The following is a 21,840-nucleotide window of genomic DNA, read 5'->3' as shown; positions in this document are numbered from 1 at the left end:
CAACTGAAGGCCAGGCATTGTCTGTGAAGCATCAGATAGATTGTGAACCTGGATTACCCACTCCAGTGGGGAAACAGGGGAGGGTCCTGTCATCAAAAAGTATATAAACTGTGTTTTGGAACTAGTGGGTGTGCTCTCCTGCTTGTGGGGCGCCCGCCATTGCAATCGCGAATAAATTACTACTTCACTGAGATCCTCGCCTGAGCCTAAGTTATTGGCTACAGAGTGTTTCTCACAGAAACACTTTTTATGTGGTGTAATGACATTATTGTTTATATCTTGTATGATACCTTGCTTTACGTTGTTGATATGGCGAATAATAAATAGCACCCAATTTGTGATGACTTTGGGAGAGAAAAGGTGATGTGCGATAATGATGCTTAAGAAATGGACACCCCGAGAACTGACTGATGAAATCCAATTGCTACTAACAAAGGTTGAAGAAGAGACACGAATTGATGATATTAAAAAGAAGGGGAGGAATTGTACGGAATGGTCCAGCAATTCGTGCCACTAAGGGATTTGAAAGGTTAACACTGAGGCCTGGGTTTAGGCGAGAAGAGAACAAAGGGATTTCTTCAGAGAAAAGCTGCTGACTCTGCACGGATGTGCAGTAACTTCTGACATCCGGCCAAGAGACCACTAGATAAGGAGGAAGAATATGAGCCTCCCCGTCCGAGCGGCCCCCGAGAGACTAACAGAGACTGATAAGCAGGCGCACCTGGGAGGACTTCGGATTCGGGAAACCAATTATAATAACCCTGCCTCTTCTAGAAGTAGTAATGAATATGTATTAGCCTAGGAGCATAAAAACCAGCCGCCTTACGTAACAGGTGTGCGTCCTGGTGGAGCAGAGACTCCCGGCGCACCCAGCGCTGTTTGCTTGCCTCTATTCGTTTAATAAATTGTAAACTTTGATTGTAATCCTATTTGGGACTCAGTCATTTATAACAATTGGGGTCTCGTCCGGGATGGTCTTGGTTCCTGAACTCTGACTTGATCTAGGAGGGGCGCCCCCACCATTTGGTGGCTCCTGTTCGAGTCGGGTCGGGACTAACACCATCTTGAACCTGAATAAGGGCAAGCAAAGATTTAGATTTTTTTATGAGCTCCCTTTGCTGGCTGTAGCACTATATTTTGCCCGTAATTCTGCGCGCGAAGATCCGAACGAAGACGACGGAGTCGTAAGTATTTAAGGCGTATACCGTTTGGTTGGGTGGGATTCGGTTGCCTGTGTGTGTGAGAGTGTGACTGAGACGGAACGTAGTTCCGAAGCGATTGTGGAGGTCTTCTAACCGCGGTTCCAATCTCCCACGAGGGACTTGGCCGGTGAAGGACCGAAGCGATTCCTATAGGATTCGTGGGTGGGTGATAGGTCCTAAACCCCCTGCAAGACACTCTCACTAAGGCAACCAAGGGCTGTAGGAATTGCCACAGTAAAATTCCTAGATGGGTCAGACAAAATTGAAGACCCGGGACCAGAGAAAAGGGAGCAAATTACCAGACATACCACCAGAAAGTCCATTAGGGATAATGATTAGAAATTGGAACGATAGGGGCCCCAGAAAAGGAAAAAAGTAAATTAAAAATGGTTCGGTATTGTATGACAGAATGGCCAAAGGAGCCTTTAAGACCACATGTCTTTTGGCCCGTTTTCGGATCCTTTGAAGACTGGGTTTGCCAGGCCGTAAATATACATGTTAATCCAAAGGAACCCTTTAGCCAGGAGGAAAGTGATTATGCAGGATTATGGATCAGGATCTCACGTCCTTTTCCAGCCTCAATATTTACACTAAAAGCAGACGAGAAGTTTGAAGAAGAAGGAAAAAAAAAAAAAAAAAAGGAAAAAGATGATGAATGGGAGTCATTGGATAACCTACCACCTCTATATCCTAACAATCCACCCCCGGTGGTGCATCTTGTAATCCTATTTTGTTCTTAAATGTTTTGTGTCAAGGAGGAAGGTGGGAGCATTATCTAAGTAACAGTTCAGAAGTTTCGGTATATTCCCGGTGGTGTTTGGTCAGTTTCCCAAGTATCGGGGGAGGGGGGCTGACTGATTATCAAAGTGGTAGAACTGAGAGTCACTTCTTTGGTGGCTCGGACCCGAGCCCTGGGAATTTGGTAAGAAGGGGGAGAGCGAATTTATTTAGGCCTCAGTACCTTTTAAACCCCCATCTTGACGGATACACAGGAGTGATTTCTTGTTTTGTGTAGGCTTACTAACAAAGTGCATGAGAAAAATTAGCATTCGGCTTGAAATTCGGTCCTGTTGAAATGTAAATTTTGTGAAAAGGTGGTATTGCTTGTCTAGAAGACAGAAGGCTGAGTACTTCAGGTGTTTTTCCGAAGTCCTGTGGATTTATGATTGGAACGGGGCTCATTAATAATCTGAAATAGTGGAGTTTGTCTGTGGAAAGAAGAGTTTAATCCCAGACAACTGGGACATTTGGGAAGAAGATTAGGAAAAGATAGTAAAAACCTGCAATAAAAAGGTTTGCGTGGAAATTGAAACAAGGGACATTAACTAATATAAATAAATAAAAGGGAATGGGAAATCAAGGAAATGGGTAAAATCCAAAACAAAGACGTCCTAAAAAAAAAAAAAAGCCTCCTTGGGTGCATATTGGCACATTGGAAGGATATTGTTAGAAATGGGGGCACAGAAAGCAAGAGGACTTTCACTAAGTATTGCAATCAACGGTGGCCACTATATAAGCTAAATGGCCACTTTATGGATCAATCGACTATAACAGTGTCTTGCAATTAATGTTGTTTTTGAGGAGAGAAGGAAAATAGGATGAAATGTTGTATACTGATATGTTGTTTCAGCATCTTGGAGGGAAAAGGTTTGGAATTAAGTTGGCCCCTGACTGAGCCTTTGGTGTTGGCATTAGAAAAGTACAGGCTGGAGAAAGATAAAGGAAGTGTTAAAAGGGTTGTTGAAGGTGTTAAAGGTTGTGTGGCATGTAGTATTTAACAGAGCTGTTTGAAGCTGAATGAGCAGGGAAAGAGGATGTAGGAATGTTAATAGTTCCGTCTCAACCCGAGGCTGAGATCTCTAAATCGCGGGTGTGAGCCCTCTGGGGCAGAGGGACCATGATGGGTCCGAGAGTTGTCATGGAAACAGAAAAGCAGCTAACTCTTAAAACAACCTGAGTTCATGTGTGAGCTCAGATTGCCAATGGGACCGCTCAGGGAACTTTCAACGATTGCATTCCCCTGACCGACCCCCTCACTGAGACCCTAATCACCCCGGAAATGATGTAAATACCAAAATCTGGTTAAATTGGCTATTGGGAATTGAGAATCTGTTCCAACAAGGTCCAAAAGAAACCCCTATGGAATTTATGGAATTTTTGAATTTTTGGACTAACTTTGAAATGCAATGAGAAAAAAAAAATGGACCTGGCTTAAAAAAAAAAAAAAATCAGAGGCAATTGGCTAGCCTCTTTCCAGGGCAATTGGCCCCTGATATCAGAAAGAAATTGTCTTAGGCTGCAGGACAAACTTACAACAGTCAGGAATGACGGGGACCTGGGGCATCTACCCTAGCAGGTCCACTAGTTGAAATAAAGCTAGGAAACGAAGACAGAGGCTTGAATTTTTTGTTGGTTATGGGAGCTTCTTCCTCTGTGTTAATTAGGCTGTAAATGTAATAGGAGCAACACATTCAGTGTTAAATAGTTTAAAAGGACGATTAGGAGCTAAGACAACTACAATAATTGGAGCCACAGGGAAAGAGGAGGAACGGCCATTCTTACAACCCCTTGATTTGCGCTTTGGGGGTAAGGAACTAACCCATGAATTTTTGTATGTACCAGAATGCCCGATTCCACTCTTGGGACGGTGTGATAAATTAGCGGGTGTTTGTTCATTGTCTTTAAAAGGAATTCAGAGGATCTGCTGAGAAGATAAGGTTTTGCAATTTACGACCTTGTTAAGGGGGAAGACTAAGCAAGTAGATAGTGGGGAGGGGGTGTTGGATAAACATCCTTGGTAAAACAAAGACTCTGTGAAATACTGTTTCCCGCTTCACTACCCTCCCCCTTGAACACGAGCACAACGCATGATCATTGAAAGAAAAACAACGACCCCCAACAACGAACTGCGCAGCTTCAGAAGGTCCAACAAGTCCTGACAAGCCGAAACTTGGATGCTATAAAACGGCGACACTGAAAAGGGAAAGTTGCGTGCTGTGGTGGAGCGGAGACTCCCCAGCCGCCCAGCGCTGTTTTGCTTGTGCCTGCTTACTTAATTAATAAAATATTTCTGATAGACCAAGAAATTTGTATGGTCTCACTTATAACAAATTTGGTGCCGTGACTCGGATGAAGACGGATTGACTGGGAATCCCTCTAGGGGAGGCGCCCCGCCGATTTCGGCGGCCCCGGGAACGGGAAATCCCGCTCGAGCCCTTCACCGACGAACCCAAAATTAGGCACAAGCAAATAAAACCGGTAACCCCAAGCAATCTTTGTGCACGAAGACCGAACGAAGACCCACGGGGTGGGTAAGTATAGGCCGGTGATCCGTTCGGTTGGGGTTGGTGATCCCGGAGTGCGTCTGTGTGAGACGTCCAATTGCGGACGAAGTGAGTGCGGACCCCTCAGTAGTGCGGTTCCCACATCCCGCGAGGGACTGGGCCACGACCAGGGGGAAGCGGCTCTGTGTGTGTGTGAAGGCACTCCGGAAGATGGGACAGAAGAAGAGTAAGCCTTCTGGTCCCATGGGTGGGGTAATGCCTAGTGCTAGGTTGCCCCCTATTCCCCCAGATAGTCCACTGGGGTTAATGATTAAGAATTGGAGTGATTCCCCTTTTAGGCGGGGAAAGGATAAAGTAAAAATGATTCATTATTGTGTTGAAGTTTGGGGAGGTAGGCAAATTATTGGCCCATATTTGGGTCGTTTGAAGACTGGGTTTGCCAAGCCTTAAACATTTATGTAAGTGCAAAGGAACCTTTTTGTTTAGAGGAGAGCGAATATGCAAGCCTTTGGATTGGCTCAGAGAATCGAGTTAATCTGTACCCTCTGTACCCTTTAAAAGAAAAAGGAGGGGCAAAATTACAAATTGTGGAGCAAGAGATAAAGTACCTGGGTCACCAGTTAAGTAAGGGGACTAAGAAGTTAGACCCAGGCAGAATCAGTGGAATATTGGCTTTAGCATCCCTGCGAACTAAAAAGCAGGTACGGCAACTGTTAGGGTTGACCGGATACTGTAGACAATGGATAGAAGATTATAGTGGAAAGGTTAAATTTTTATATAACAAGCTGAATAAGGATGGATTACTCAAATGGACAAAAGAAGATGAGGAACGACTGAACAAGTTAAAGGAGGAACTAGTACGCCCCCCCCAGTGTTAAGCTTACCAGATTTAAGGAGGCTGTTTTGTTTTTTTTTTTTGTGAACAGCGCAGAAGGCACAGCATATGGAGTGCTGGCCCAAGAATAGGCAGGGAGTAAAAAAAAAACCTGTGGCCTATTTGTCTAAATTATTGGATCCGGTTAGCCGGGGTTGGCCAAACTGTTTGCAGGTAGTGGTAGCTGCTGCCTTGTTAGTGGAAGAAGCACAGAAGATCACTTTTGCGGGGGAAATCAAAGTAATATCTCTACACAATATATGCGGGGTACTGCAACAGAAGGCAGAGAAATGGATCACTGACGCCAGATTATTAAAATATGAAGGAATTTTGATTTCCTCTCCAAAATTAACCTTAGGAACAACCTCCCTACAGAACCCTGCTCAATTTCTTTATGGGGAACCAAATGAGTCCTTATGTTAGTGTTGGGGAGAATCGAATGGATGTTCTATTAATGTTTCTCAGGTGATGGATCATACGGTATAATTAAATATTATTAAATGTACTTACATTATCAAGTAATCTATGTATACTGGAAACCTAGGGAGTACATTGAACATTTAAAGGAATCGTTGAAGGGGAACCCTGGGAGGGAATAGGTACAACCTGACCTTGGATAAGGGCCTGGAGATGATGAAATGAGTTGAAGCAGAACCAAGGAGCGGAGGGAGCATGCGTCGAGTGAGAAAGGTGAAAGAGTTTAGCGGAGAGGAAGACTCCTTACTTCATCTGGACGACCACCTGGACGACCACCAGAGTGCGCCACGCATGTGCAAAGGGGAGGGGAGCTAATTAGAATGAAAAGCGAGGCTGATGTTGCAACCTGTAATGAATATGTATACCTGACGCAATATTGTATGTATAAATAACGGCTGGGAAGTAACGGGACTTGAAGCCAGATTTGGGCACCTGCCCCGGCTTCCAGCGCTGAATAAAGCACCTTCATATAATCACTTGGTGGTTATGTGGTTGCTACGCTAACATTTTGGCGACCCAGATGGGACAGCGTGGGCACTGCTGAGGCGGATCGTGTCTCGGTTTCGCTCCAGCCGGCACCGAGGGATTCTCGGGGAGCAGTCGACCACGACCGACCTCCGCTGCTCACGACGTACCACTGGAGTGGTAAGCAAAGGTGCTTTCAACTTTGGGTATTCGGTACCGATTTGGTTGGGAAAGCCTGCCGGTCAGACGCGGCGAAAGCCACGCTCGGTTGGGCAGGGAGCTCCCGGGGTAAGCCTAGGCGCCGTCCGTTAGACAGAGCGAAAGCTCTGCAGGTTCGGCATTGGTAACTGTATTGGTTTGTGCTGAAGGGTCAGCACCAGGTATTATTGGTATGTAGAAAGCGTGCTGCTGCTGCTCCGGCAGCTTTTTGCGAAAAGCACGCTGCTGCTCCGGCAGCTTTTGGGAAAGCACACTGCTGCTCCGGCAGCTTCTGGAAAGTGTGCTGTTGCTGCTCCGGCAGCTTTCGGGAGAGTGTGTTGCTGCTCCGGCAGCTTTCGGGAGACTGTGTTGCTGCTCCGGCAGCTTTCGGAAGAGTGTGTTGCTGCTCCGGCAGCTTTCGGGAGAGTGTGTTGCTGCTCCGGCAGCTTTCGGGAGAGTGTGTTGCTGCTCCGGCAGCTTCCGGGAGAGTGTGTTGCTGCTCCGGCAGCTTTTGGGTCCGTATCATAAGCTCAAAATGAAAAAGATTAAAGAAATTCTGGGAAAAGATGTACCTATCCCGCGGACATCCCCGCTGGGGTGTTTGCTAGCACACTGGAAAGAGGGAGGTTTTGGTCAAGAAATGCGGAAAGGAAAGCTGATTGATTATTGTAATATTTGGTGGCCACAGTATAAACTAGAGGACCAAGAAACTTGGCCTGAGAATGGAACATTGCAATATAATACAATTTTACAATAATGCTATTTTGTAAGTGGGAAGGAAAATATGATGAACTGCCGTATGTGGAATTATTCTTTTATTTGCGCCGAAAGCCTGAATGGCAGCATGCTTGTGGAATAATGGTGCTTGAGGTTTCAACTGAGGAACGTTGTTGTGCATGTACTAAGGAGAGACGCTGTATACAGCATCAGGCAATAGAGAATAATAAGTATTATGGGGAAATGAATAATGGAAATATCGATTTGGAAGTTGCGCCGTCGGCTCCGCCGAAAGAGTCAAGACAGGGAGGGAAAAGAGAAAAGGAAGATAGCAGTAGTGATGGAGAATCCCCGATTTTAGCCTCCCCTGTGTCACATAGGACCCGGCAACAGCGAAGGGCAGGAGAAACTATAAACGAACAGGGAGGGAAAATAATCGCTCTCCTCAGGCGAGGAGTGGGGACAGAAGGACCGGTATATGTCAAGGTGCCTTTTTCAGCTGGGGACTTAATGATATGGAAACAAGCAGCCGGCACCTACAGGGAAAACCCAGAGCCAGGGTAATGAAAATGATAATTAAAACCCAAAATCCCGATTGGGATGATCTCCAGGTGATCCTGGATACTTTGATGGACTCGACAGAAAAAGACATGGTATTGCGGGCAGCCAGAGAGAGAGCCCGAGAAGATATATGAAATGGATTAGTGCTTGGAAATCTAGATCAAAACTTCCCCACTGAGGATCCCCAATGGGATTATAACACAGGGGATAGAATAAGGAGGCTGAAGAGATATCAAGATTGGGTACAAATCGGGGTATAGAATGCCATGCCCCGGACCATAAATTGGTCAAAATTGTATAATGTCAGGCAAGAAAAAGCGGAATCACCTTCCGCCTTTTTTAGAGAGATTGAAAGAAACTGCTAAGAAATATACAGATTTAGACGTAGAGACTGAGCAAGCTAAAGCTCAATTAGCACTCATTTTCTTGGGACAAGCCCAAGAGGATATTAGGAAGAAATTGCAAAAGTTAGAAGGTGCAGATTTGAGAAATTTGGATAGGCTGTTGGAAATAGCCTGGAAAATCAAAACTAGCCCAGCCAGTAAAAATTGAACTTAAGGAAGGGGCCCGACCGGTACGGATTAAACAGTACCCATTGAAGCTAGAAGCTAGGCTAGGAATAGTAAAGATTATAGATAAATTTCTTAGCTACCACATTCTGGAGGAATGCAAATCTGAATATAATACCCCAATTTTCCCAGTAAAGAAACCTAATGGGGAATACAGGCTAGTGCAGGACCTTAGGGCAATAAACGAAATAACAAAAGATATTCACCCAGTGGTGGCTAATCCTTATACATTGTTAACATCTGTAAAGGAAAAATATAAGTAGTTTACTGTAATTGATTTAAAAGATGCCTTCTTCTGCATACCCATTGACAAGGATAGTAGAAAACTTTTTGCTTTTGAATGGGAAAGTCCACGGAACGGACGAAAGATGCAACTGACCTGGACAAGATTGCCTCAAGGATTCAAGAATAGCCCGACCCTCTTCGGCAGTCAACTAGCTAAAGAAATAGAAGACTGGATTAACCAAGAACAGATTCAGGTACCAAAGGACCGATACTTGCTGCTACAATATGCGGACGATATATTAATAGCTACCGAAGGAGAGTCAGAATGTATTCAGGTAACTATTGATATTTTGAATCAATTGGAACTAAATGGGTACAAGGTTTCTAAACAAAAGGCACAAATCGCGTGCACAACAGTAATTTATTTGGGATGTGAAATTTCTCAAGGACAAAGAAAATTGGGAGTTAACCGAATACAAGCTATTTGTGAAATCCCCGAGCCGCGAAATCTGCACGAACTACGGGCTTTCCTAGGTATGGCCGGGTGGTGTAGACTGTGGGTAATGGACTATGGACTCATAGCAAAGCCCCTCTATGAAACCCAAAAGGCCTGTACATTTACCTGGGGAAAGCCACAACAAGAGGCCTTTAAGAAATTAAAAGAAGCCCTGATAAAGGCGCCTGCCTTGGGCTTGCCGGACTTATCAAAGGACTTCCAGCTGTTTGTGCATGAGAGACAACGATTGGCATTAGGAGTACTGACCCAGCGACTTGGGAGCTGGAAAAGACCTGTGGGGTATTTTTCTAAACAATTGGATGCGGTAAGCGCTGGATGGCCCTCGTGTTTAAGGGCCGTGGCAGCCACAGTCCTTTTAATACAGGAAGCCAGGAAGCTCACATTAGGGAAACGAATTGAGGTGTTCGTGCCACATATGGTGACTACGGTATTGGAGCAAAAGGGGGGCCATTGGCTATCGCCCAGCCGAATGATGAAATATCAAGCTATACTAACTGAGCAAGATGATGTAATCTTAAGAACTACTAACTTATTGAACCCAGCAGTGTTTCTAGGAACAACTACGGAGGAAGGAGACCTCAGTCATGATTGCGTGGAGATCATCGAACATACCTATGCCAGCAGAACAGACTTAAAAGATCAGCCTCTGGGGAGACTGGATTGGGAACTTTTCACGGATGGAAGCAGCTTTGTGGAAAATGGGACTCGTTATGCAGGATACGCGGTAACTACATCAAAGGTAGTGATTGAGGCAAATTCCCTACCTCCGGGGACTTCAGCCCAACGAGCAGAAATAGTCGTCCTGACACGAGCCCTGGAACTAAGCGAGGGTAAGAACGTGAATATTTGGACAGATTCAAAATATGCATTCGGGGTAGTCCACGTACATGGGGCATTATGGAAAGAAAGGGGAATGCTATCCTCATAAGGGACTAATATAAAATATCAGGAAGAAATATTGAAATTAATAACAGCTGTACAGAAACCCCAACAGGTGGCCATAATGCATTGTAAAGCTCATCAAGGAGGGATGTCAGAGATTGCAGAAGGTAACAGATTGGCAGATTTGACGGCCCGGAAGGTCGCGCGTGAAGTACGGAAAGTAATGGCTCTAATTCCATCGAAGGTAGGCCTCTCTTGTTTTAAATTACCTAAAGACCCAAAGTATTCAGCAGAAGATGAGAGACTTGCAAATTTGATGAAGGCCCGGAAGAATCCTGACGGATGGTATGTGACTACGACAGGACAACTCATAGTGCCTCCTATAATAATGCGAGAAATCTTACAAATAAAACATAATGAATGTCACTGGGGTGCAGGAGCAATGGTGACCTATTTGAAACGAGGTGTCATCTCGGTACACATGTTAACAATGGCAAAGTCAGTAATGTCAAAATGTGAGCTTTGCTTAAAGAATAACCCGGTAGCAAGGAAACATGCTGAGATGGGGAGAATTTTTGAATTTTTGGACTAACTTTGAAATGCAATGAGAAAAAAAAAATGGACCTGGCTTAAAAAAAAAAAAAAATCAGAGGCAATTGGCTAGCCTCTTTCCAGGGCAATTGGCCCCTGATATCAGAAAGAAATTGTCTTAGGCTGCAGGACAAACTTACAACAGTCAGGAATGACGGGGACCTGGGGCATCTACCCTAGCAGGTCCACTAGTTGAAATAAAGCTAGGAAACGAAGACAGAGGCTTGAATTTTTTGTTGGTTATGGGAGCTTCTTCCTCTGTGTTAATTAGGCTGTAAATGTAATAGGAGCAACACATTCAGTGTTAAATAGTTTAAAAGGACGATTAGGAGCTAAGACAACTACAATAATTGGAGCCACAGGGAAAGAGGAGGAACGGCCATTCTTACAACCCCTTGATTTGCGCTTTGGGGGTAAGGAACTAACCCATGAATTTTTGTATGTACCAGAATGCCCGATTCCACTCTTGGGACGGTGTGATAAATTAGCGGGTGTTTGTTCATTGTCTTTAAAAGGAATTCAGAGGATCTGCTGAGAAGATAAGGTTTTGCAATTTACGACCTTGTTAAGGGGGAAGACTAAGCAAGTAGATAGTGGGGAGGGGGTGTTGGATAAACATCCTTGGTAAAACAAAGACTCTGTGAAATACTGTTTCCCGCTTCACTACCCTCCCCCTTGAACACGAGCACAACGCATGATCATTGAAAGAAAAACAACGACCCCCAACAACGAACTGCGCAGCTTCAGAAGGTCCAACAAGTCCTGACAAGCCGAAACTTGGATGCTATAAAACGGCGACACTGAAAAGGGAAAGTTGCGTGCTGTGGTGGAGCGGAGACTCCCCAGCCGCCCAGCGCTGTTTTGCTTGTGCCTGCTTACTTAATTAATAAAATATTTCTGATAGACCAAGAAATTTGTATGGTCTCACTTATAACAAATTTGGTGCCGTGACTCGGATGAAGACGGATTGACTGGGAATCCCTCTAGGGGAGGCGCCCCGCCGATTTCGGCGGCCCCGGGAACGGGAAATCCCGCTCGAGCCCTTCACCGACGAACCCAAAATTAGGCACAAGCAAATAAAACCGGTAACCCCAAGCAATCTTTGTGCACGAAGACCGAACGAAGACCCACGGGGTGGGTAAGTATAGGCCGGTGATCCGTTCGGTTGGGGTTGGTGATCCCGGAGTGCGTCTGTGTGAGACGTCCAATTGCGGACGAAGTGAGTGCGGACCCCTCAGTAGTGCGGTTCCCACATCCCGCGAGGGACTGGGCCACGACCAGGGGGAAGCGGCTCTGTGTGTGTGTGAAGGCACTCCGGAAGATGGGACAGAAGAAGAGTAAGCCTTCTGGTCCCATGGGTGGGGTAATGCCTAGTGCTAGGTTGCCCCCTATTCCCCCAGATAGTCCACTGGGGTTAATGATTAAGAATTGGAGTGATTCCCCTTTTAGGCGGGGAAAGGATAAAGTAAAAATGATTCATTATTGTGTTGAAGTTTGGGGAGGTAGGCAAATTATTGGCCCATATTTGGGTCGTTTGAAGACTGGGTTTGCCAAGCCTTAAACATTTATGTAAGTGCAAAGGAACCTTTTTGTTTAGAGGAGAGCGAATATGCAAGCCTTTGGATTGGCTCAGAGAATCGAGTTAATCTGTACCCTCTGTACCCTTTAAAAGAAAAAGGAGGGGCAAAATTACAAATTGTGGAGCAAGAGATAAAGTACCTGGGTCACCAGTTAAGTAAGGGGACTAAGAAGTTAGACCCAGGCAGAATCAGTGGAATATTGGCTTTAGCATCCCTGCGAACTAAAAAGCAGGTACGGCAACTGTTAGGGTTGACCGGATACTGTAGACAATGGATAGAAGATTATAGTGGAAAGGTTAAATTTTTATATAACAAGCTGAATAAGGATGGATTACTCAAATGGACAAAAGAAGATGAGGAACGACTGAACAAGTTAAAGGAGGAACTAGTACGCCCCCCCCAGTGTTAAGCTTACCAGATTTAAGGAGGCTGTTTTGTTTTTTTTTTTTGTGAACAGCGCAGAAGGCACAGCATATGGAGTGCTGGCCCAAGAATAGGCAGGGAGTAAAAAAAAAACCTGTGGCCTATTTGTCTAAATTATTGGATCCGGTTAGCCGGGGTTGGCCAAACTGTTTGCAGGTAGTGGTAGCTGCTGCCTTGTTAGTGGAAGAAGCACAGAAGATCACTTTTGCGGGGGAAATCAAAGTAATATCTCTACACAATATATGCGGGGTACTGCAACAGAAGGCAGAGAAATGGATCACTGACGCCAGATTATTAAAATATGAAGGAATTTTGATTTCCTCTCCAAAATTAACCTTAGGAACAACCTCCCTACAGAACCCTGCTCAATTTCTTTATGGGGAACCAAATGAGTCCTTATGTTAGTGTTGGGGAGAATCGAATGGATGTTCTATTAATGTTTCTCAGGTGATGGATCATACGGTATAATTAAATATTATTAAATGTACTTACATTATCAAGTAATCTATGTATACTGGAAACCTAGGGAGTACATTGAACATTTAAAGGAATCGTTGAAGGGGAACCCTGGGAGGGAATAGGTACAACCTGACCTTGGATAAGGGCCTGGAGATGATGAAATGAGTTGAAGCAGAACCAAGGAGCGGAGGGAGCATGCGTCGAGTGAGAAAGGTGAAAGAGTTTAGCGGAGAGGAAGACTCCTTACTTCATCTGGACGACCACCTGGACGACCACCAGAGTGCGCCACGCATGTGCAAAGGGGAGGGGAGCTAATTAGAATGAAAAGCGAGGCTGATGTTGCAACCTGTAATGAATATGTATACCTGACGCAATATTGTATGTATAAATAACGGCTGGGAAGTAACGGGACTTGAAGCCAGATTTGGGCACCTGCCCCGGCTTCCAGCGCTGAATAAAGCACCTTCATATAATCACTTGGTGGTTATGTGGTTGCTACGCTAACACTTAGGACATGATTGCCTCCGAAATATAGAAGAGCAAACGAAATTGAGACCTGATCTAGAGGAAGTGGAATTACCCATTGGTGAACAGATATATGTGGATGGTTCCTCGAGAGTAGTCGAGGGAAAGCAAAAATCAGGATACGCGTTAGTAAACGAGAAAACATTTGAGATAGTGGAATCTGGACCTTTGAGCCCTAGCTGGTCTGCCCAAGCTTGCGAGCTATATGCCATATTGCAGGCCCTAAAATTGTTGAAAAATAAAAGCGGTACAATATATACAGATTCAAAATATGCTTATGGGGTAGTACATACATTTGGTAAAATATGGAAAGAAAGGGGGCTCATCAATTCACAAGGAAAGGGTTTAATACATCAGGAATTGATTACCCAGGTTTTACAAGCTATCAGAGAGCCCAAAGAAATTGCTGTAGTACATATAAAAGGGCATCAAAAAGGCCTCACCCCTCAGGTTAGGGGTAATAATCTAGCAGATCAGGAGGCAAAAAGGGCAGCATTAATGAGTATAAGAATTATAAGAACGAGGGAAGATTGCCCAGACTGTGGGAAATACTTAATACTTATACTTAATATATAGTAATTAATATAATAATTAATAATATAATAATATATAATAATGCTTAATATAATACTTAATACTGTGGGAAAGGCTTAAAGGAATTTCCATGTTATGATTGCTGGAGTGAATGGGGAGTTGATGGGATTGAATGCAATTGTTCTGAGGAAGAAAGCCCGCCTTATAAAAACTGCTACAAGTGCAGGCCGACTAACTCCCTGTGGTCGAATGGACCCATTCCCCTCCCCTTACTCTGTTTCACTAATACAGAAGAAGACAAGATGACACAAATGGGGGTTCAAAAAAAAAAAAAAAAAAAACAAAACGATAAAGGGAAATGGGTACTGCCTGATGGACGGGAAGTGTTACCAAAATCAGTAGCTATGAGGGTGCTACGGAGATTTCATGAACAGACGCACTGGGGTACTCAGGCGTTGGTGGATCAATTTGCCACATATTATATGTGTATAGGGATTTATAATATAGCAAAGAGGATCGTAAATGATTGCATAACTTGTCGGAGGGTAAATGCTCAACACATGAGAAAAAGGGTCCCGGGAGGAGGACGAGAATTGGCACATCGACCTTTTGCAAAGATTCAATTAGATTTTACTGAACTTCCAAAAACGGGGCGATATAGATACTTATTAGTTATTGTAGACCACCTCACAAACTTTGTTGAAGCATTCCCTACGGCAAGGGCCACAGCTCAAACCATGGTAAAGATATTATTAGAAAGCATCATACCCAGATACGGGGTAATAGAAGCAATTGACTCTGATCGAGGCCCACACTTTGTGTCAAAGGTATCCCGAGACACGATGAAGGCTCTGGGAATTAAATGGGAATATCACACTCCCTGGCATCCTCAGAGTTCGGGAAAGGTAGAACGAATGAATGGTGAAATTAAAAGCAACTAACAAAGCTTATGATAGAGACTAAAACCTCCTGGGTGAAATGTTTACCGCTTGCACTATTGAATATCTGGACATAGCCCCGAGCCGATGTCGGAATCTCACCTTTTGAAAGGCTGTATGGTATGCCTTATGATTTAGAGATGCCATCTGATCACCCCCAGGTACAGGATATCCAATTAAAACCTTATTTAATACAGCTTATGAACCAACGGAGGGAGTTGCAAGCGAAAGGCTTGGTGGCTAGATATAGCAATCCATAGGATACAACCTGGAGATAGGGTTCTAATTAAGACATGGAAAGAAACGTCTTTAACACCACGGTGGGGAGGCCCCTATGTTGTTTTACTTATCACAGAGACGGCTATCCGGACGGCTGAGAAGGGGTGAACGCATGCCAGTCGCGTGAAAGGACCAATCCAGAAAAGCAAATGGGAAGCGGTCGCAGGCCCTGATGACTTAAAGCTCACGTTGAAACGAACTCGATAAGTATGGTCTAACTGTCTATGTATCGTAAAAAAAAAAAGGAGGAAAGGGGACCCTGTTTGATCAGAAAAAGGTCGCGGTTACCTGAGAAACTCCCCTGAAGAACACTGCTGCTGCCAAGAAGAACTTGCACCTTGTAGTTCGCTGCAACCGAACTGACAAGCGAGGCAGAGAGTGAAACGATGGGGAATTACGTGGCCAGGTAAAGAACTCTGGAAAATGGGCCCTAGCCATTTTTTTTGCGATACATAGTAATGGGTACGATTGTTTACACTGTTCCTGGGTCTGCGCACCCTCACAAACCTTTTAAATGGAGCCTGATTAGATGGGAAGATCACCATGTTGTTCAGCAGATAACTACTGCTGGGGGACTGATAGGGAAGGCATCATCTATATAAAGAAGGAAGAGACTAAGAGTCCCCAACGGGTGGGACCAAATCAGAAACTGTCGGGGAGTGTTTTGAGGATTCAGCCTACACAAGCTTTTAGAATGCTAACTCCTAATAGCCCTAAACCACTGGAGGTTGCTAATAAATCAGTAAACCCGGAGTATGGGATTAGAAATGAAGGGGTGACCGGGAATAACATATGGAGAATCATGAATGCTAGTTATCAGTTGTTGAATCAACCAAATCCAGACGTGCCTAGACCTTGCTGGTTATGTCTTGATATAAGGCCCTCATATTACGACGCCATTGGGGATCTGGGAGAAACCACCCGTTCAAACGAAACCGATCCCCCACAATGCAATTGGGGAAGGGATGTAGGAATAACGTTAACGGAAGTAACTGGGAATGGCAGGTGCGTAGGCACGGTCCCTGGTGAGAAGTTCCATCTATGCAATATTACAGAAAATGTTACACAATTAGACAAAGAAAAATGGTTAATACCAGCAGATAACACCAGATGGGTATGTTCGTCTCTGGGGGTAACTCCATGCTTATCTTTAAAATTGTTCAACTCGTCTCATGATTTTTGTGTACAGGTAGTAATTATACCTAGGATTCTTTACCATTCTGAGGAGTATATGTACATCCAACATGCTATGGCAAAAAAAAAACCACTTAAGGAAGAGAGAGCCTATTACGGCTGTCACTTTAGCCACTCTGATGATTCTGGGGGCTGCAGGAGCCGGAACTGAAATTACCTCTCTGGTAAAACAAAGCCAAGAATTTACCTCTCTACGCATTGCTGTAGATGAGGATTTGGCCCGTATCGAGCAATCCATATCAGCTTTAGAGAAATCTGTACGACAAAATCGTAGGGGATTAGATCTGATTTTTCTACAACAAGGAGGATTGTGTGCAGCCCTACGAGAGGAGTGTTGCGTATATGCAGATCATACTGGAGTAGTAAGGGATACAATGACTAAATTGAGAGAAGGGCTAGAAAAACGAAAAATAGAAAATGAAGCCCACCAGAATTGGTATGAATCCTGGTTTAATTACTCACTTTGGCTCACTACACTGCTATCAACTATAGCAGGACCTTTGTTGCTGCTCATATTAACACTAACTTTTGTACCATGTATATTCAATCGAATAATCGCGATTGTAAAAAAACCGATTAGAGGCAGCTCACCTTATGCTTGTGCGTGCGAAATATGAATCTCTTGAACAGGAGGAGGATGACGCAGAAACTTTAATATTGAGCAAACAAGTGCTTCAAAAATTCATCAATGAACAAAATATGTTAGAAAAAGAAAAAGGAGGGATTGTGATAAATTAGCGGGTGTTTGTTCATTGTCTTTAAAAGGAATTCAGAGGATCTGCTGAGAAGATAAGGTTTTGCAATTTACGACCTTGTTAAGGGGGAAGACTAAGCAAGTAGATAGTGGGGAGGGGGTGTTGGATAAACATCCTTGGTAAAACAAAGACTCTGTGAAATACTGTTTCCCGCTTCACTACCCTCCCCCTTGAACACGAGCACAACGCATGATCATTGAAAGAAAAACAACGACCCCCAACAACGAACTGCGCAGCTTCAGAAGGTCCAACAAGTCCTGACAAGCCGAAACTTGGATGCTATAAAACGGCGACACTGAAAAGGGAAAGTTGCGTGCTGTGGTGGAGCGGAGACTCCCCAGCCGCCCAGCGCTGTTTTGCTTGTGCCTGCTTACTTAATTAATAAAATATTTCTGATAGACCAAGAAATTTGTATGGTCTCACTTATAACAGACGGGATCTATTAGCCAACTTAGATGCAACAATAACCTTTGAGGATGGAGAATTAATAATGAAGGTACCTGAGTCCAAAGTAGGACAAATCCTAATGATCAAAGATAAACCCTTTGTTAATATTCCAAGAGAAGTAGAAAATGCAGTTATACCAACAGTATGGGAAACAGATGTACCAGGGAAGTCGAAACTGGCACAACCGGTAAAGGTGGAATTAAAGGAAGGAGCCAAACCTGTTTGAATCAAACAATATCCACTTAAGATAGAAGCTAGGCACGGGAATGGTGAAAATTATTGACAAATTTCTCAAATATCAGATTCTGGAAGAATGTAAATCGGAATACAATACTCCATTTTTTCCAGTAAAGAAGCTGAATGGCGAGTATAGATTTGTACAAGATCTTAGAGCAATAAATGAAATAACAAAGGATATTCACCCGGTAGTAGCTAATCCTTACACATTGTTAACATCTGTGAAAGGGAAATATAAATGGTTTACCGTGATAGATTTAAAGGATGCCTTCTTTTGCATACCTCTTGATAAAGATAGTAGAAAATTATTTGCCTTCAAATGGGAAAACATATTGAAGTTTTTGGACCACATATGGTAACAACCGTTTTGGAACAAAAGGGGGGGGGCACGGGTTATCACCCAGCCGGATGATGAAATATCAGGCAATACTAACTGAACAAGATGACATAACCTTGAAAACGACTAACCTGTTATATCCAGCAGTATTTCTAGGAACTGTTCCAGAAGAAGGACCGTTGGAACACAATTGTGTGGAAATAATCGAACATACGCCAGCCACAAAGGTTTGAAGGATGTACCCCTTGAGAGGTATTCAGTGGGAATACCACACTCCGTGGCACCCACAAAGCTCAGGGAAAGTAGAAAGGATGAATCAAACAATAAAACAACAATTGGCTAAGTTAATGATCGAGACACAGCTGCCCTGGACGAAATGCTTACCATTGGCACTTTTAAACATAAGAACTAAACCACACAGTGAGACTGGATTATCACCATATGAAATGTTATATGGTATGCCTTATTCTCAAGGGATGCCCCTAGGGAACAATGTAGTTGAGGATCATAGTATCCAGAAATACATAATTACCATTGGAAGGAGATTACAGGAGCTAAGAGAAATTGGGATGATGACTCAGACACCACCTTTAGGATTTGCTATTCATAAAATGCAACCAGGAGACAAGGTCTTAATAGAAACCTGGAGAGAAGAATCATTGAACCCCCGATGGGAGGGACCGTACCTTGTTTTACTTACTACTGAAACAGCTGTGAGAACAGCAGAAAGGGGTTGGACCCACGCATCCAGAATAAAAGGACCAATAACTACCGAAGCCTGGAGGGTTGAGTCCACTCCTGGGGAACTGAAACTGAGACTAAAGAGGAACTGATATCCCAGCAATGAGGTTCTGCATGAATTAAGGGCACTGGATAAAGAGGACAAGGCTGAAGGAAAGAGGAAAGGGAGAAGGCAAGACCGGGGTAGGACCCTCCACTGCGGTGTGTATGGTCTACCGAGGGAGGCAATCCCTATGGGTATTGACCGCCGAGTGAGAGTGCCTCGACCGGACTTCTCCCGCGCTAAGATCAGGTTGTCCTGAGAAAAATAACATGAGAACCTTTTAAACCCATAATAAAATTGTGATTAGTTTTTCCAGGAGCTGGATCACCTCGAAGGGCTGAATGGTAACACAAGCTCTGAAAGCGGGCCCAACCCCATGATTGAAGGCGCTTCCCACACTCTCAAGATTGGACGGCGAAAAAGGATAAGAAATGCTATACTTCCTGGTATTGTTTTTACAGGGGCAATTGGGCCATGGGCAAGAATGGAGGAATAACTTTTTCACTTTGGGGGAGGAAGTGGCCAAGGCCTTTAACCTTAGTAACTGCTGGATTTGTGGAGGACCGGGGGGGAACTGGAAGTTGGCCCTGGGTAGCAGGCCCGGTCGAACCCAAGTGGTGGGTCAGTAATTTGAGCGAAGTTCATAATGGGATGCAATTTTGGAAAGAGGAAGGAGGTCCATGGCAGTTGCACTCGTCAGCTCGGGGTGTATACTGCTTGAACAGAACAGGAACAGTGGCGGTGGGAAAAAGCATTTGCAATTGGACTCTGTCCCCCGGATATGATTGTACCGATCCTGGATGTAGTCCTGTAAGCTGTACAGCACGTAGTGGGAAATGGAACGCCACACATGTTCAGCTGAGAAACGGGACTTGGCTGAAATGCTCATATTGAGAATTTTTTGGATCCGGATGTGAAACTGTGGCAAGAGCACAAGCGGGGGGACAATTCGATGGTCAAATCTTGAGCTGTCAGCGTGATAACACCTCTAAGGAATAGCATGTGGTGCGGGTCTATCGTTGGAAATGGCAGGATGAGAATGGGAGGCGAGTGTTCTTTAAACATTTCTGGTCAGCTTATAATATGACAGGCCGCCAAAGAGAACTGAATTGTGACTGTAAGTGGAAACCCAACGTGGGAGCTTGGAAGCGCGCATATACGAGCACAAACGGGGCAGACATTGTAACAGGACCACTCGGTAACAAGGACACTCTGTATTATCACGCCCCAAAGGGTAAAGAGGGATGGGATGGTCCTTTTCCAAACGGGACGTGGGCCCTAAAGGGACATTATTGGGTGTGTGGCAAACATGCTTACAAGAGGCTACCCGGAAACTGGTCGGGAATATGCTATGTGGGGTACATAAGACCCTTGTTCTTTTTATTGTCACAAACACAAGGAAATCATTTAGGAATAAGATGATATGATGACCTGAACAGAGTAAAACGATCTATTGACACTTCCTTAGCCGGGGGTAGTGCCCAAAAATGGGGAAAGGATGAATGGCCTCCTGAAAGAATCATACAGCATACCTGGAACCCGAATGAGTTGATATCAGGAGCCCGAGAACCTATTTATAATTTGAACCGAATAATTAGGTCGCAAGCTATCCTCGAAGTTGTAACCAATCAAACAGCGACGACCTTGGATCTTCTGGCTGATCAATCCACTCAGATGAGGAATGCTATCTTTCAACATAGAATGGTCTTAGACTATTTACTAGCAGAAGAAGGGGGAGCGTGTGGAAAACTGAACGATTCTAATTGTTGTTTACAAATTGATGATAATGGAAAAGTGGTTAAGCAGATAACAAGAAATTAAAAAGCTAGCCCACGTCCCAGTACAAACTTGGAAGGGTATGGACTGGGATTTCTTTTCATGGTTGCCCGGTGGACCATGGGTTAAAAGGATGCTATTTTTATTTCTATGTGGTGTAATGACATTTTTGTTTATACCTTGTATGATACCTTGCTTTACGTTGTTGATATGGCGAATAATAAATAGCACCCAATTTGTGATGACTTTGGGAGAGAAAAGGTGATGTGCGATAATGATGCTTAAGAAATGGACACCCCGAGAACTGACTGATGAAATCCAATTGCTACTAACAAAGGTTGAAGAAGAGACACGAATTGATGATATTAAAAAGAAGGGGAGGAATTGTAAGGAATGGTCCAGCAATTCGTGCCACTAAGGGATTTGAAGGGTTAACACTGAGGCCTGGGTTTAGGCGAGAAGAGAACAAAGGGATTTCTTCAGAGAAAAGCTGCTGACTCTGCACGGATGTGCAGTAACTTCTGACATCCGGCCAAGAGACCACTAGATAAGGAGGAAGAATATGAGCCTCCCCGTCCGAGCGGCCCCCGAGAGACTAACAGAGACTGATAAGCAGGCGCACCTGGGAGGACTTCGGATTCGGGAAACCAATTATAATAACCCTGCCTCTTCTAGAAGTAGTAATGAATATGTATTAGCCTAGGAGCATAAAAACCAGCCGCCTTACGTAACAGGTGTGCTTCCTGGTGGAGCAGAGACTCCCGGCGCACCCAGCGCTGTTTGCTTGCCTCTATTCGTTTAATAAATTGTAAACTTTGATTGTAATCCTATTTGGGACTCAGTCATTTATAACAGATATGACTGCAGTTCTCTTCAAACTTGGTTTCAGTGAATCATCGCTGCAATCTAAAAGGGCTGCTGGTACAAGCACATTTGTGTTGGCATATGCTATTCACAAATTGTTTGCTCCAGTACGACTCAGCATTACTATAGTTTCTGTGCCATTTATT

General features: G+C 44.2%; 1 long non-coding RNA gene across 1 annotated transcript; it reads left to right on the top strand.

Annotated features, from left to right (window-relative positions):
• The first annotated feature begins 5,784 nt into the window (after positions 1 to 5,784).
• On the top strand, positions 5,785 to 19,899 carry LOC136789557 (uncharacterized). The gene is made up of 2 exons (XR_010828246.1): positions 5,785 to 12,965; positions 13,536 to 19,899. It is a non-coding gene; the product is annotated as an uncharacterized lncRNA (long non-coding RNA).
• Positions 19,900 to 21,840: the final 1,941 nt, after the last annotated feature.

Source organism: Anser cygnoides, unplaced genomic scaffold, assembly GCF_040182565.1.
Source record: "Anser cygnoides isolate HZ-2024a breed goose unplaced genomic scaffold, Taihu_goose_T2T_genome scaffold_55_1, whole genome shotgun sequence".
NCBI lineage: Eukaryota > Metazoa > Chordata > Aves > Anseriformes > Anatidae > Anser > Anser cygnoides.
Note: the sequence above shows the minus strand (reverse complement) of the source record. Positions and strands in the feature narration are given on the sequence as shown.